Raw genomic sequence first — 16,514 nt, forward strand, 5'->3', positions numbered from 1 at the left:
TTTCAAAATTCCCCGAAATTTGCAATAGACGCACATAATTTGTGAATATTTTCATTCAGTATTCTTGTAGGGTAGGCAGTAATGCGCTAGCGGTTTAACTTTTGTTGTTCCCAGATTTCCCGTGCGTATCAATTTTCTGTGTATTAAAATATTGTTTAGTTATAATATAAATGAAAATACCAAGGTTCGGAAAAATGTATTTATGTACCTACATTCGCTATTAATTTACACACGAACGTTAATATTAGAAAATTTATTCCGCATTCACATTTACGAACGGGAATATAGAAAAAAATGTCAGACTATTAGTGTACGCGAACGATTGGTTCGTTGTTTAATGTTTACAACTCAAACCCGTATTTCGTAATCAACATAGACATGGCACCTGTTAAAATAATTTTTCAAGCCGAAAATCACAAATTCAGAACAAACAATGGAATCAGTTGAACCAGAAAAATTAACACCAGCGAAGCGGCCAAAGCATGTAGGGACCTGTCAAGCATTACAAAATTTGCATTGAGCAAAGCAACATTACGAACAGCTGATTGATATTCCCTGCAAGAACACTTTCGTCGGATCACCAAGCTTCATGAGTTTTTTACGCGTGAATTGATAATTGTATGCAGGTGTGCACAGATGCGCATGATCATATTTTAATTTTATCACTTTGAGCATGCATTTTCTCCAGCCATTTACCGATGTATGAGTTGTTTAAAATAATTTTCTTTTTACTAAATAATTATTCTGTTAGTCGGGTTGTTTTTTGATTTTTTATACAATAGCATTATTTTGTAACTGCATATGCAATTATTCGTGAATTGCCAATCACTAGCTAAATCAGGCCATCTGCCACGAGTGTGACATTCCGCCGATCCGAAACCGATTACGAACAGTAAAAAAGGTATTGAATTTTTTTCGTAAATCAAACAGGACTGCTAATCTGCTGAAAGAACACATTCTTGCTTCAAAATCTGATGCTAAACAGTCCCGACTGTTGAAATTCTGTGCAACACATTGCCTTGAACACCTGGTATCAATGAGTTTGTTCCATGATTGCTTGACATTTATCGATTCAGCGCTTAAAGAAATGGACATGCTTAAAGTCATATCAGATGATGTACAGCCGAATGAATTGCTCGCTTCTATCCGAACGCCGCAATTCGTTATTTCGTAGACAGTGCCGCAGCCATTGTAAATTTTACCAAGTAGCGCAACTAACAGCTGATCGGTAAAAATTCGCACATTCACACGCACAGTTCTCGACTCAGTTTCAAAAAAAAACTTTAGATTATTTAATTCAAATTTTAAAGTGAGATAATCCTTACAAATTCATGTATACAGAATATATATGGTGTTTTTGTTGTTATTAAAACAATAGTTTTATTTATATTAAAGCTTTTATCATTTTTTTTTTTAACTTTGAAAAATCTCCGAACACCATTCTTTCATTATATGACATTCGACTGCCTAGTCCACTGCCTTACACTCTATTCGCAACATAACCTCTACTTAAGCTGCCAAACTATATAGTAAACAATGGCCGCAGCCAATCTTCTGCTTGACGAAGAGGTTATGTGTTAATTTGCAAAAAGAAGAGTGTGATCTGAGCCCATGTGTTCAATACACGAATGATATTTATGAAGAAATCAAGATCATGCGTTCCAAAGCTGACGAAGTTTTCGGAGAGAAGTTCAAATCAGCCACTCGTTTGAAAATTTGATTGGTACTGCGTTTACTGTTCCCCGTAGAGCGGTTCGTCAGATGAATCGTGATAATTATGATGGAAATACTGAAGAGTACTATCGACGTTCTATTTTTATTCCATTCCTGGGAAAACTAGCCGAAAACCTTTATTGAAGCTCTGGAAGTTTGTGATATGCAGTTTTATAGACAAATTTACAGTTTTCTCAGTATAGGTGCTACACTGTCAGTTACGGTAGCTTTAAGCGAACGTTCACTCTCTACTTTACGAAGAGTAAAAACCTATTTACGTAATAAAACTGAAGAAGAACGTTTGAATGGATTGGCACTGTTGAACATTCACAGAGATATCGAAGTTACTCATTGTACGATACTAAACCAGCGGACTGTATATTAAAACGCTTCATTTAAGAATTTTTTACGAACGGTGTTTTATTTTATGTACGGATTATTATTTTACATGTTATGCTGAAGCGCATCAAATTTGGAGTGAACAAAAGAAAATATGAAGAGATCAGGTGACCCTTTATGTGCGGATATTTCTGTTCATAAATATTGCTGCGATTCAAGAGACTAAACTCACAGCTAGATCTGCTCTGCAGACCTGTTCTGGGTATAATATCCTCAGAAAAGATCGCGAGAGCGGAAATGGAGGCGGCCTCGCGTTTATCTTACACCACTCTGTGCAATATCATATATTTGATCCCGACATCGGCCGCAGGGACAGTGTCTTAGAACGTCAAGGCTTATCTGTCCGGACAGGCGATGCAAACCTAGAAATCATCAACATCTACATCCCTCCTGCCACCTGTTCCCCCAGTGGATACCGCCCTTACTCACTGGCAATAATCGCATTATCTTGGGCGATTTCAATGCCCATCACGATCTATGGCATTCAAACTTGCAGGCAGACAGTAGGGGTGAGATGTTGGCGGATCAAATAGAAGAAACGACGTTGTGCACAATAAACGGAGACGTCCCACACGTATGGTAGGAAGCTGTCACAGTTCGCCGGATATATCAATCGTGAGCGCAGGACTTGTAAACTGCGTCAACTGGCAGCCGATGGTAACATTGGCATCTGACCACCTGCCTATACTTATTTCGCTCGAGCGTACCGCCGACTTCATCTTCACAGAAAAACGCACTTTCACAAACTTCAAAAAAGGGAAGTGGGACGAATAAAAATCCTTTACAGACAACCGCTTTGCTGCCCTCCCTATCCCGACTGATGCTCGCCAAGGATAGCGTGCTTTCCGCAAGGCCATTGAATCCGCCTCGGCTCGCTTCATACCCGTCGGTAGAATTCCCGAAATTCGGCCTCATTTTCCGGCGGAAGCCGCAAATTTAGCGAGAGAACGTGACCTTATAAGACAGCACGATCTCGGCGACCCCCAAATAAGGGATATAAACCAACGCATCAGAATGCTTGTGGATGAGCACAAGCGGACGAAATGGGAGGAGCACCTAAGCGGTTATAAGCTCTCTGCCGGTGTAGGTAAACTTTGGTCCACCGTAAAGTCGCTATCGAATCCGTCTAAGCACAATGACAAAAGTAAAAATGCGCGAGCACTTTTTGCCGACAATATGTAATGCATTCTACGGTCGACAAAAATCGACGGAGGGACAACAGACGCGCATATAAACATAAATTCATCGCGTCTCCAATTACTATCACCGCCAGAGTGGTTGAGGATGCCATCTGTCATGCTAAACCATCCAAAGCAGTGGGCCCAGACGGCATAGCCGTACCGATGCTTAAAAGCCTAGGGAAAGAGGGTTTCAAATATTTAGCACATGTCTTCAGCCTGTCTCTCTCCACCTTTGTCATTCCCGAAAAATGGAAGATCGCCAAGGTGGTCCCGTTACTAAAGCCTGGGAAACCAGCTAGGATAGAAGTCATATCGCCCGATATCTCTCCTATCGCCAGTAGCCAAGACGCTTGAAGCCATTTTGCTCCCCTACTTCAAAGCAAATTTGCAGCTAGCCTGTCATTAGCATGGCTTCAGAACACTTCACAGCACCACCACCGCGCTAAATGCCATTAGCACCCAGATAAATTGCGGTTTAAATCAAAATCCCCACCATAGGGCTAGACCTATCAAAAGCTTTTGATACGGTCAACCACGGCACTTACTGCAAGACCTGGGAGGGTCTACCCTTCCCCGTGTCTTAAAAGGTGGGCCGCAAATTGTCTGGGTGGTCGGCAGGCATCGGTGCAATTTAGAAACGAAACATCTAAACCAAGAAGAATTAAACAAGGGGTGTCACAGGGTGTTGCCCTATCCCCACTTTTGTTTAACTTCTACATATCAAAGCTACCTTTGCCACCAGAAGGAGTTACTATTGTTTCCTACGCCGATGACCGCACAATAATGGCCACAGGCCCAGGCCCACAGCTCGATGAGCTTTGCAACAGAATAAACGGCTACATCCCTGATCTCTCCAGGTTTTTCGCCTCGAGAAACCTGGCATTATCACCGACTAAATCCTCCGCGACCTTATTTACAACATGTACGTCCTAAATGTCGACCATTTTGAACATCCACGTCGATGGCACTACGCTACCGACTGTCCTACACCCCAAAATCTTGGGTGTGACGTTTGATCAGGATCTACATTTTAGTGAGCATGCAGCCGCAGTTGTACGTACCGAAAATCCAGAGCCGTAATAAAATCTTCAAATCTCTTGCTGGCAGTTCTTGGGGAAAAGACAAAGAAACGCTCATTACCACTCACAAATCTTATTACCACTCATACTCACAGCCCATTGCATGCTACGCGTCCCCTATATGGTTGCAAAGCCTAAAAACTACTCACTGGAAGAAGCTGCAGGCCTGCCAAAATACTGCTCTCAGAACCGCCACGGGCTGTCTTCTTATGTCCCCAGAACACCATATACATAATGAGGGGAGATACTCCCCATCAGGGAGAGAAATGAGATGCTAACCAAACAGTTCCTGTTGAATACCCATAAACCTGGGCATCCCAACAGACATCTGATTGATGAGCCAACACCGCCCAGGGGCTTAAGGAGTCATCTCCGTAAGCATTATGAGGAAATACGGCACCTGAGAACCCAGCCGTATGAAGCAAAAAAACACAAGCAGGACCTTGGTGAACTCCACAAACAGGCGTCGGACTTTATGTCAGGAATTGCCCGGTGAATCCAGTACTCAAAGAAAAGTACCCAAAGCTTGTGGAAGAGGAAGGCATACTCCCCAGGGAAACGCGTGTCACTCTTGCTCAACTTCGTTCTGGATACTGTAACAGGTTAAACTCTTACCTATCCAGAATCAACCCCGACATACAGAATGTATTCCCCGCTTGAAATGTGTCCCCACATGACACCAACCATCTCTTTAATTGTAATGTGGAACCAACGCTTCTAACACCCCTTTCATCATGGTCCACCCCTGTCGAAACAGCAAGTTTCCTTGGACTCCCGTTAGAGGATATTTATGACAATTTGTGATCGGTCGCGGCTGTTAGGTGGGGCGAAGCACTGCTACAACAACAACAACAACAACAACAACTTGGCCAGAGATTTGAAATTATCGAAACTTGATAGCGAAGAGAAATCTGGTGTTGTTTACAGAATCCCGTGCAATGGTGACGGGTCCTACGTATGCGACAAAGTATATGTTGGGACAACAAAACTCAAACTCAAGACAAGGATTTCCGCTCATAGGTCCATAGGTTATAAAATTAAGGAATAATGCTTCGAACAACAAGACGGCTTTAACTTCCCATTGCAAGGCCACAGGACACTACCCTGACTTTGAAAACGTAGCCATTCTAGAGAATGAAAAACATTATAATAAACGATTCACTTTAGAAATGCTACATATTTTGAACACCCCTAATGAACAAAGAATGAACTTTAAAATCGACACAGAAAATTGTGCACAAGCCTACAGAAATTTGGTTTTGAAACAACATCATAAGGCGGTCATTTGATAGCAGCACAACAATCCAAACAGGGGAAAATGCAGACACACATAATTGTTAAACTAAGTCATGTTGTTATGTATGTTGTTATTGTACTCTTTGTTTATACTTGCGGTTCATGAAAATTGTTTATACTTACGGGATTTTTCCAAATTGTTTATTTTTAATCTCTTTGCATTTTTACCTTATTTGTTATTTTTCTGTGATTCCTCCAATCAGTCGATCATACATATCCATATGTGTAAGTGGTGACTTTGTTTTGAATATGTACTTAAGTATATATTGAATTAATTATTATTGTTTTGTTTTGTCCCCAGTCCTGATGATGACTTCAGATTGAAGTTGAAATATCGACCAAATAAATTATAAATGAATATAAACTAAAAAATAAGCTTTATTCATCTTGAAGCCTTTTAGCTCAATAAACCTAACAATTTACATTGTTAGAAAAAATAAAATAAAATGTAAAAATAATAAAAGTATCAAGGTCAGCATATTAGAAACAAAGTACACAAACTCTTTCACTTTCATATCAAGTTACCAAAACATTCAAAACTCAAACAAATAGTCTTACACAATTGTTCACACAATTATATAAGCCTCTTTTTCTAAGGCGGATGGTGTAGCATTATGCGTCATGCCCACCTATGCAATACATTTGCGGCATTACGTATCATGAACTTCTTTGCCAATGCATTTTTGGGAACCGACTACACGCAGTCATATCATAATCATATTACAATATTCTGCGACATAAATTACATTGACCCAACACAGCGGTAAGCCAACATCAATGGAATGCCGAATATGAAACCCTTTTCAGTTCACACCTTACTATTTTTGCTCAGTCACTCACCCCGGTCAATACACTTGCCGATCGTCAATGTTAGTTTGTCACCAAAATATTTACACACAACTAATTTACATTGTTTACTTTGTTAATGTGAATTACCCAAATATTCACATACAAACATTTTACATGGTTCATATAAATATCAATCTGCTGACTTTGCATAACATTAATACAAATCTACACATATGCATACCATTAATACAAATCTACATATATGCATACCATTAATACAAATCTACATATTTTTAGGTCGTAAGTATTAGAATAATTATGAGTGTATAGTTTAATAAATTATGTATAAAAGGGAAAGAATTTGTTTTAATATAGACAATTACTATCTGACTCCCAAAGTGAGCAAATATTTTATTTTTGAATATTTAAACCTTTTCAGATCTTTGTAATGAAGTTTAAATAAAAGTCTGTAATAATGGGAATGCTGACTGCTCTAGTTATTTAGAAGGGCCACCGAAATATAGGTGCGTCGGTGGCCATGGATTTGACGCTTCCAAAGGCAGTCGGTTCTATGTACCGGAGCGACTCGGGGTTTTTCCCGACCAAGGACTGTCATTTCAGTGTGACCCCATCTAATTTGTTTCGTCCCTCCCACAAATTGTCATACTCCCAGCAGCTCCTTGCAGCAGGACTGCTCCATATTCTCTTACTCCGGGAAGGCATCAAATCCAATGCGGGTCCGTCTGCTGACACCGGTCCTGAGAAATGGTTTTGCTGCATCTGCCGGAAAAGAATCTTTTTAGGACGGTCATACTCTGTTCAGTGTGTCTCGTGCAAGGGATGGTTGCATCGGACAGGTTGTTCTGGGCTTGATCCCAAAACCCGACGTCCACGTAACTTTTATAAATCTTTTGTGGCTCCTTGCTGTTCACGCCCAAGGGCGTCCCGTAGTCTACGTCTTAGCGCCCCCCACTACCTTCCAGCAGCCCCGCTGCTCAGCAAGCCACAACAAGTACCCGCTGCTACTCGCGCCCCACGGCGCCAACAACTCAAACAGCTGATACCACTCATAACTACTACCTTCGTAGTAGAGTTGGTAGCAATGCTGAGCATCAGCCCCTGCCCCCGTCTTCTCCCCCCCTCTTTTCCGGCAACAATCGTGCAGGTCAGGGAAACAGACTCTTAGTCCCTACCTCCGTTTGCACCGTCTGCCAGCACAGAATATATACGTTTGCGACATCCGCCCAATGCAGCTCCTGCCTTGGGTGGTGCCACTTTCCCAGATGTTCTGGTCTCCGCGACGGCAACCCCCCGGGTTTCATTGCGCCATGTTGCCAGGTCGCAAACCCAAATCATCCGGGTACCCGAATGCTTGCCCAAGGACGCCGAGTCCCAGGGCCACAACAGCAATTGCATCCTGGCCTTCCACAACCCAGGCGTAGTCACCCGTCACTTACCCCCAGAGTGGCGACGTCTCCCCTTATGCACTTCAGAATCCTGCAGTTAAACTGTAATGGACTAACTGGGAAGATCACGGAGATAGTCGATTTCATGAAGCGGCACAACATCCGCATTGCTGCGATTCAAGAGACTAAACTCACAGCAAGATCTACATTGCAGACCTGCTCTGGGTATAACGTCCACAGGAAACACCGCGGGAGCGGAAATGGAGGCGGTCTCGCGTTTATCATACACCACTCTGTGCAATATTATATATTTGATCCTGGCATCGACCGCAGGGACAATGTCTTAGAACGTCAAGGCCTATCTGTCCGGTCAGGCGATGCAAACCTAGAAATCATCAACATCTACATCCCTCCTGCCATCTGTTGCCCCAGTGGATACCGCCCTAATATCAGGGCCTTACTCACTAGCAACAATCGCATTATCCTAGGTGATTTCAATGCCCATCATGATCTATGGCATTCAAACTTGCGGGCGGACAGTAGGGGTGAGATGTTGGCGGATCATATAGAAGAAACGACGTTCTGCACAATAAACGGAGACGCCCCCACACGTATGGTAGGAAGCTGTCACAGCTCGCCAGATATCTCTATCGTGAGCGCAGAACTCGTAAACTGCGTCAACTGGCTTGCCCAACATTGTCATCCGACCACCTGCCCATTCTTATTTCGCTTGAGCGTACTGCCGACTTCATCATCACTGAAAAACGCACTTTCATAAACTTCAAAAAAGGAAAGTGGGAAGAATATAAATCCTTTAAGACAGCCGCTTTGCTGCCCTCCCTATCCCGACTGATGCCCGCCAAGGGGAGCGTGCCTTCCGTAAGGTCATTAAATCCGCCTCGGCACATTTCATTCTCGCCGGGAGAATTCCCGAAATCCAGCCCACTTCCCGGCGGAGGCCGCAAACTTAGCGAGAGAACGTGACCTTATAAGACAGCTTGATCCAGGCGACCCCCAAATAAGGGATATAAACCAACGCATCAGATTGCTTGTGGATGAACACAAGCGGGCGAAATGGCAGGAGCACCTAAGAGGTTGTAACCTCTCTACCGGTGTGGGTAAACTTTGGTCCACCGTAAAGTCCCTATCGAATCCGACTAAGCACAAAGACAAAGTTTCCATCGCCTTTGGCGACAAAGTGCTGTCGGACGCGAAAAAATGCGCGAGCGCTTTCTGCCGACAATATATAATGCATTCTACGGTCGACAAAGATAGACGGAGAGCCAATAGACACGCACATAAACACAAATTCAGCGCGTCACCAATCACCATCACCGCTAAAGAGGTTGAGGACGCCATTGGTCGTGCTAAACCATCCAAAGCAGTGGGCCCAGACGGCATAGCCATGCCGGTGCTTAAAAGCCTAGGGAAAGAGGGTTTCAAATATTTTGCGCATGTCTTCAATCTGTCTCTTTCCACCTTTGTCATACCTGAGAAATGGAAAATGGCCAAGGTGGTCCCGCTACTAAAGCCTGGGAAACCAGCTAACATAGGTGAGTCGTATCGTCCGATATCTCTCCTATCGCCAGTGGCAAAGACGCTTGCAGCCATTCTGCTCCCTTATTTCCGAGCAAATTTGCAGCTAGCCCCTCATCAGCATGGCTTCAGAAAACTCCATAGCACTACCACCGCGCTAAATGCCATTAGCACCCAGATAAATTGCGGTTTAAATCAATACCCCCACCATAGAACAGTACTCGTAGCTCTAGACATATCAAAAGCTTTCGATACGGTCAACCATGGCTCGTTACTGCAGGACCTGGAAGGGTCTACCCTTCCCCCATGTCTTAAAAGCTGCAATTTAGAAACGAAGCATCAAAACCAAGGAGAATTAAACAAGAGGTGCCACAGGGTGGTGTCCTATCCCCACTTTTGTTTAATTTCTACATATCTAAGCTACCTTCACCACCGGAAGGAGTCACAATCGTTTCCTACGCCGATGACTGGCCACAGGCCCAGGCCCAAAGATCGATGCGCTATGCAATAAAATAAACGGCTATCTCCCCGATCTCTCCAGTTTTTTCGCCTCGCGAAACCTGGCATTATCACCGACTAAATCTTCCGCGACCTTATTTACAACATGGACGCCCCAAATGTCGACCATTTTGAACATTCACGTCGATGGCACTACGCTACCGACTGTGTCCTACACCCCAAAATCTTGGGTATGACGTTTGATCAGGGTCTAAATTTTGGTGAGCACGCAGCCGCAATTGTTCCGAGAATTCAGAGCCGTAACAAAATCCTCAAATCCCTCGCTGGCAGTACTTGGGGAAAAGATAGAGAAACGCTCATGACTACATACAAAGCAATTAGCCAGCCGATTACGTGCTACGCGTCACCCATATGGTCGCCAAGCCTAAAAAACACCCACTGGAAGAAACTACAGGCCTGCCAAAATACTGCTCTCAGAATCGCCACGGGCTGTCTTCTCATGTCCCCAGAACACCATCTGCATAATGAGGCGAGAATACTCCCCATCAGGGAGAGAAATGAGATGCTGACCAAACAGTTCCTGTTGAATACCCAGAAACCTGGGCAACCCAACAGACATCTGATTGATGAACCAGCACCGCCTAGGGGCTTAAGGAGTCATCACCGTAAGCATTTTGAGGAAATACGGCACCTGAGAACCCAGCCGTATGAAGTGAAAAAACACAAGCAGGTCCTTGGTGAACTCCATAAACAGGCGTCGGACCTTTATGCCGGGAATTGCCCGGTGAATCCAGTGCTTAACGAAAATTATCCAAAACTTGCGGAAGAGGAACGCATACTCCCCAGGGAAACGCGTGTCACTCTTGCTCAACTTCGTTCTGGATACTGTAACAGGTTAAACTCTTACCTATCCAGAATCAACCCCGACATACAAAATGTATGTCCCGCTTGCAAAGTGTCCCCACATGACACCAACCATCTCTTCAATTGTAATGTGGAACCAACGCCTCTAACACCCCTTTCCTTATGGTCCACCCCTGTTGAAACGGCAAGTTTCCTTGGACTCCCGTTAGAGGATATTGATGACAATTTGTGATCGATCGCGGCTATTAGGTGGGGCGAGCATTGCTACAACAACAACAACAACGGTGGGAATTAGCACCGGGCGTCGCAACAACACTCGCGGCGCCCCTATGTTTATTCGGCCTTTTTATTTTTCGTTTTCATTTTCAGCTTTTTTATTTCTCTTTGGATTTTCAGCGTTAGCAACCGGTTATATCCGGTTCGGTATTTTTTTTTTTGCTTTAGGTTTTTTTTGAATTTCTTTTTGAATTTTAAATTTTGAATGATCAACGGTCTGTGTCCGTGGCATCCGGTTCTGCCGGATGTCGTTTTATTTTGAAATGTAAGCGTTTTGAATGAGTTCTGCGCTTTTTGACGGTTTTTTTTTTAAAGGCATGCTAGGAATTTTTTCTGTTTTTGGCGCAGGACAGCAAGGTTGGCAAGAACCCCGCCCAGCCGACATGACTAGCCATAGTGCAACACCAGATCATGCCGACTGCCTTCCTTGCTGCTCCACTGTAGATGCGTATCCATAACAGATGGTGCCCAACCTGGCACCTGAAGCGCTGGCCGCGAGGGTCAGTCGAAGTCAACTTGTGAAGTTGACCATCCCACGAGTCCGAGGTGAGCAGCCGCAGGAGCAGCCACCTGCGTTGCGGTGGGATGGTTGGACGGATCAGGTTGTCCGGAATGGTCATCGCGGGCAGTAGCTGAAGGAGCCATGTGACCCATCTGTTATGGATACGCATCTACAGTGGAGCAGTAAGGCAGTCGGCATGATCTGCTGTTGCACTGTGGCTAGCCATGTCGGCTGGGCGGGGTTTTTGCCAACCTTGCTGTCCTGCGCCATAAACAGAAAAAATTCCTATCATCCCTTTAAAAAAAAACCGTCAAAAAGCGCAGAACTCATTCAAAACGCTTACATTTCAAAATAAAACGACATCCGGCAGAACCGGATGCCACGGACAGACCGTTAACATTCAAAATTTAAAGTTCAAAAAGAAATTCAAAAAAAATCTAACGCAAAAAAAATTACCGAACCGGATATAACCGGTTGCTAACGCTGAAAATCCAAAGAAAAATAAAGAAGCTGAAAATGAAAACGAAAAATAAAAAGGCCGAATAAACATAAGGACGCCGCGGGTGTTGTTGCGACGCCCGGTGTTTATTCCCACCCTCAAATACATGGCCACCGACGCACCTATATTTCGGTGGCCCCTTAACTGTATATCCTATGTGCCTTCTAAATAATTAGAGAAGTCAGCATTCCCATTATTACAGACTTCTATTTAAACTTCATTACAAAGATCATTTCAGAAAAAAAAAACAACTTATTTGAAAAGCAACAGTATATAGATTTACCAAATACTTGGTAACCCTCAGAAATTTAAAGCTAGGTACTGGTCAGTCTTCTGAAAGCAAAATCAAAAGAGAAAAAAACTTGTTCTTCATGGATAGTTAACTGGGTTCGATCTCTTCTTCGCCTAATTGTTAGTGACGATAAAGGTTTAATCTATGAATATGGTTTTAATCTGTTTTGATATTGATTTTATAGGACAATATTCCTCACAAACAACTTAGCTAAACTTATGCTATAAATTTACTTACGATATCCTAAGGAAAACCCTAAGGCATAGAAAATTTCTCAAATTTTGTGTGTTACAACAGGTAGTATGAAGTGACGTGTTTTGGTTAATTTATACCCTTACCCTATATTTTGCAAAAAAATTCTTTTCTTTACGCCTAATAAAATAATAAAAACAAATAATAAATATGTCGCAAGTCGGCTGAGGCACATTAGATGAGTCAATGGAAAATTCGGATTTCCCAACCAAGAAAAACCTAACGATTTTACCAAGCTTGCTGCGTTTATTTCCTTTTACTTTTCCCATGTACTCTTTTTGTTTTGTTGCAACGTTCAAAATAAAGTTGACTATTTTCTGCTTTTTTTCTACACCCTTTTAGAGGTTTAGGCCTCGTCCGTAACTATAACTATAGTGATCTTTAAAATTGGGGTTGGTTTGCCTACATTATTTTAATACAAGTATCTAATTACAAGGCATAGAAAATTTCTCTAATTTTGTGTGTTACAACAGGTAGTATGAAGTGACGTGTTTTGGTTAATTTATACCCTTACCCTATATTTTGCAAAAAAATTCTTTTCTTTACGCCTAATAAAATAATAAAAACAAATAATAAATATGTCGCAAGTCGGCTGAGGCACATTAGATGAGTCAATGGAAAATTCGGATTTCCCAACCAAGAAAAACCTAACGATTTTACCAAGCTTGCTGCGTTTATTTCCTTTTACTTTTCCCATGTACTCTTTTTGTTTTGTTGCAACGTTCAAAATAAAGTTGACTATTTTCTACTTTTTTTCTACACCCTTTTAGAGGTTTAGGCCTCGTCCGTACCTATAACTATAGTGATCTTTAAAATTGGGGTTGGTTTGCTTACATTATTTTAATACAAGTATCTAATTACAAGTGTATGTAAGTAAGGTCATTGTATATGCGTGTGTACTTTAGGTATGTATATGCTTATATTTGAATATATTCAATTAGTATATACGCATGTAGGTATAGGTCAAGGTATATATATATATATATCTATTTCTAGGTATGTATTTGCTTATACATAACCATGTTCAATATAAGAATATATGCATATATGCATGTATCATTGTATATAAACGGGTATTTCTAGGTAGGTAAATGCTTACACATATATATATAATTAAACTCGATGCAAGTATATATGCATGAATGTATTTATCAGAGCCGGCCAAAAGTTGCACATTGTGCAATTTGAGTTCGTGTTTTCACACAGATACTAACGATGTGCGATTACGATCGTTTGCTTTCGCTTGTCACTCACTAAAATCAACAGTGAATGCAAAAGGAAAAGTCCATGCTACTTTTTGGGCACATAATAAAGACAATATGCTGCAAGGTTAAATTGACTTTTAATACGTTTTAGTTAGTATTATTAAGTTCCTTTGAACATACATATTAATATTGACGATTTAAATATTGTATATTGGAACGATTTTCCGTCATCCCTTGTCAAATTTGGTTTTGAGACAAACCGGTTTCGGCGTTGTGCCATCATCAGTGTCGATTTTCGTTCTGATCTGTTGTTGTCATTTGTCCTGTATTTATAGTTCGTAGGTATATGAGCAGGTATTGTCAAATTGTTGCTTGTGTATATTTAGTTATGTGTATGTGCTGTGTGTTCGTTCAGAACCGAGGGTGGTTTACTAATCGATTTGTGTGGCTGACTGGGGTAGGTAGAAATCTGTGATTTTAGTCGTTTGACCTTCTTTGTCGGTTTTTTGTTTTGGTGTGTTAATTGTTTTGTGTTTATTTGTTGTTGTGTGTTTGTCTGTTGTACCTGTGTGATTAAGTTGTTTCCTGTAAACAAGTTTTAAAGGCTCGAATATTGTGTCAGAAATTGTGTTTATCTGTTCGTTTATTATTCTACCGTCGAATGTTTTCTGTTTGTAGATTTCCATGTTTTCGAGTACGTTGAGACGTCGGCCCTTTTCTTGTATGTGAAGAACCCTAACTGTTTTGTTGATGTTTGCTCGGGAACATTCATTTCGACCATGTGATTCGCGAAGTTAGACTCGGGTATAATGTTTGGATTCCGTATTTTTTTGTTGTAATCTCTAATATGTTCTCTGAACCTCGTTCTTATTTGCCGTCCTGTTTGTCCTATGTAACTATGCTGGCATTCGCAGGTAAGCTTGTATACGCCGTGGCTGCTAAACGGATCCTCTGAGTTAATGTTAGTTCTTAGTTTTCGCCCTAGATTGTTCGATGTTTTGAATGCTGTGTTAATGTTGTATTTTTTAAAGAAGTTTGCCAATTTATATGTTGCTTTTCCAGTATATGTCATAGTCGTCCAGCTATTATTTTCCTTTTCATTATTTCTTTTTGGTTCTCCATTTGTCCTTCTGAGCTTATCTACTAGTGCTTTTTTATATCCGTTGTTTGCAGCGATATTATATATGACCTCAAGTTCTCTCTTATATGCCTCTTGTGTAAGAGGTGTTCTTTCAAGTCTATGTACCAAGTGCCTTAATGCTGCATTTTTATGATGTTGAGGGTGATTTGAGGTATTGTGTATTATTGTGTCGGTGGCCGTTGACTTTCTATATATGTCATAGTTAAATCTTTTGGCTTCTTTATCAATATTTAGCGTGAGGTCTAGATAGTTGATTCCTCCGTCTTTTTCGGTTTCCATTGTAAATTTTATATTGCCGTGCTGTTTGTTGAGGTACTCCAGTACGAGCTCTTCGTTATTAGTAGTTAAAACGTATATTATGTCATCCACGTTATATTATGTCATCTCTTCGTTATTAGTAGTTAAAACGCATATTATGTCATCCACGTATCTAGCATAAAATGACACGCCTAATTTGGACTTCAGCTCCTGTATGTACTTTTCTTCCAGATTTTGCATGAACACTTCCATAAGAATTGCTGATGTGGGGCTTCCCATTCCAAGACCGTTTGTTTGTCTATATATTTTATTGTTGAATTTAAAATAGTTTTGACGTAAAGTGGTTCTTAGCGTATTTGTGATTTGCATACTTTTCACTTTGTTTTTTGTGTTATGAACTATTGTTGAGCTAACTATGTCCAAAGTCTCCGATAGTGGTATAGATGGGTATAAATCTTTTATGTCAAAAGATACCAATTTGCTGTTTCTTGTTAGCTCTACGGTCTCGAGTCTCTCTATTAGTTCTGTTGTGTTAGCTATTGCATATTCGTTCCTTAGCTCCAGAGTATCTATCAATATCGTTTTTAAATATTTGGACAGTTTGTAACATGCCATGTTAGAATCTACTATATTTGTTGCATTTTTTATAGCAACTTTGATTTGTTTTTGGTATTCATCTGTGGGATCCTCTCTCATTCTACGACATTTCATTTCCTCTATGAGATCCTCGGTTTTGGATACATATTGCTCTTTTTCGATTAGGACAAACAGGACGGCAAATAAGAACGAGGTTCAGAGAACATATTAGAGATTACAACAAAAAAATACGGAATCCAAACATTATACCCGAGTCTAACTTCGCGAATCACATGGTCGAAATGAATGTTCCCGAGCAAACATCAACAAAACAGTTAGGGTTCTTCACATACAAGAAAAGGGCCGACGTCTCAACGTACTCGAAAACATGGAAATCTACAAACAGAAAACATTCGACGGTAGAATAATAAACGAACAGATAAACACAATTTCTGACACAATATTCGAGCCTTTAAAACTTGTTTACAGGAAACAACTTAATCACACAGGTACAACAGACAAACACACAACAACAAATAAACACAAAACAATTAACACACCAAAACAAAAAACCGACAAAGAAGGTCAAACGACTAAAATCACAGATTTCTACCTACCCCAGTCAGCCACACAAATCGATTAGTAAACCACCCTCGGTTCTGAACGAACACACAGCACATACACATAACTAAATATACACAAGCAACAATTTGACAATACCTGCTCATATACCTACGAACTATAAATACAGGACAAATGACAACAACAGATCAGAACGAAAATCGACACTG

This window comes from Eurosta solidaginis, chromosome 5 (genome assembly GCF_040869045.1).
Source record: "Eurosta solidaginis isolate ZX-2024a chromosome 5, ASM4086904v1, whole genome shotgun sequence".
In the NCBI taxonomy this organism is placed as follows: Eukaryota; Metazoa; Arthropoda; class Insecta; order Diptera; family Tephritidae; genus Eurosta; species Eurosta solidaginis.